We start from the raw sequence: 1,819 nt of genomic DNA on the forward strand, positions 1-1,819 counted from the left end.
GGGCTTTGTTTCCAGTCCCCTGATCATCCTTATTGCCCTCCTCTGAACCTGTTCCAGTTTGTCTGCATCCTTCTTGAAGTGCGGAGACCAGAACTGGATGCAGTATTCAAGATGAGGCCTAACCAGTGCTGAATAGAGGGGAACTAATGCTTCATGCGATTTGGAAACTATACTTCTGTTAATGCAGCCTAATATAGCATTTGCCTTTTTTGCAGCCACATCACACTGTTGGCTCATATTCAGCTTGTGATCAATGACAATTCCAAGATCCTTCTCACATGTCATACTGCTGAGCCAAGTATCCCCCATCTTATAACTGTGCATTTGGTTTCTCTTTCCTAAGTGTAGAACTTTGCATTTATCCCTGTTGAATTTCATTCTGTTGTTTTCAGCCCAATGCTCCAGCCTATCAAGATCCCTTTGAATTTTGTTTCTGTCTTCCACGGTATTAGCTATGCCCCCCCAATTTTGTATCATCTGCAAATATGAAAAGCATGCTCTGTACCTCCTCATCCAGGTCGTTAATAAAAATGTTGAAGAGCACTGGGCCCAGGACCGAGCCCTGTGGTACCCCACTCGTTACTTCCGCCCAGGTTGAGAAGGAACCATTGATAAGCACTCTTTGAGTACGATTCTGGAGTCAACTGTAGATCCACCTGAGAGTTGTTCCATCCAGCCCACATTTAGCTAGCTTGCTAATCAGAATATCATGGGGCACTTTCAAAAGATTTGCTGAAGTTGAGGTACATTATATCCACAGCATTCCCGCAGTCTACAAGGGAGGTTAGGAGGTTGAAAAGTGGAAGGCATCCAATAAAAAGAAACAGAAAAAAGGTTGCAAACCAAGAATGCCAAAGATGAAAAATTAATAAAAATATATATTTATTGTTAATCCTTATTAAGCTGCCCAACGCGTTTCAGCCAAACATAGGCTTTCATCAGGGGCTAAAATTAAACAGAAAAAACGTAATCAGACCAAATATATATATAGACAGACATATATAGGATACATAACAACTATAAAATTCTTTAAACAATACAAAGGAAACATATACTGTTTTTCCAAAACATGTTCACTAGACCCACATGTACAAAAATCAACATATGTAAATAAATAAATATATGAACATATGACAAACTTTCATATAATACAAAAAATAAACTGCATTATATTAGCTTAAAACTGAATGAACAACAAAAAATAGATTTTCATTACTAAATCAATCAAACAAATATAATAGGACTTTAACAAGCAAAAGGGGGAAAGCATATATAGCCATATCCTAGAAAACTTGCAAACATAAAACATGACAGAAATACTTACATTATAATAGCTCAAAACTCAATATGCTCCAAAGAGGTAAACTTACAGTCCTGCATCAGTCAAACAAATTTTACAATGATTTTTACAAGCAAAGGGGGAGCATATATATAGCCATATCCTGGAACACTTGCAACAGTGATTACAACTAACAAAGTAATTATTCTGACCTTTAAAATGAAGTTCACCTGGAACAAATCTTCTTGCAAAGATAGAAAAATCTTTTTTTTATTTTTTATTTTTTATAAAAGAATTCTCTAATGAGATCTACACAAATTTTTTATATTATTACAAAAGAGGAAGGAAGGAAAAATCATCATTCAAACCATTAGGTATCACTGTTTTTAGTCTCAAAATCCAACCTATTTCTTTTTTGTGAAGAAGAAAAGTCAACCTAGATCCTTGTATCTTTTGTAAAACCCAAAATTTTAGTCCCACATTAGCATATTGGGAACATTGGAGACAATGGGACACAAGAGGTGCTCCTACTCTGTTGTT

General features: G+C 35.8%; 1 long non-coding RNA gene across 1 annotated transcript; it reads right to left on the minus strand.

Annotated features, from left to right (window-relative positions):
- Nucleotides 1–860: 860 nt before the first annotated feature.
- LOC133378316 (uncharacterized) lies at nucleotides 861–1,399 on the minus strand. The gene is made up of 2 exons (XR_009760949.1): nucleotides 1,325–1,399; nucleotides 861–945 (listed from the first exon to the last, which is right to left on the minus strand). It is a non-coding gene; the product is annotated as an uncharacterized LOC133378316 (long non-coding RNA).
- Between the last annotated feature and the right edge of the window lie 420 nt (nucleotides 1,400–1,819).

This window comes from Rhineura floridana, chromosome 2 (genome assembly GCF_030035675.1).
Source record: "Rhineura floridana isolate rRhiFlo1 chromosome 2, rRhiFlo1.hap2, whole genome shotgun sequence".
Classification (NCBI taxonomy): domain Eukaryota; kingdom Metazoa; phylum Chordata; class Lepidosauria; order Squamata; family Rhineuridae; genus Rhineura; species Rhineura floridana.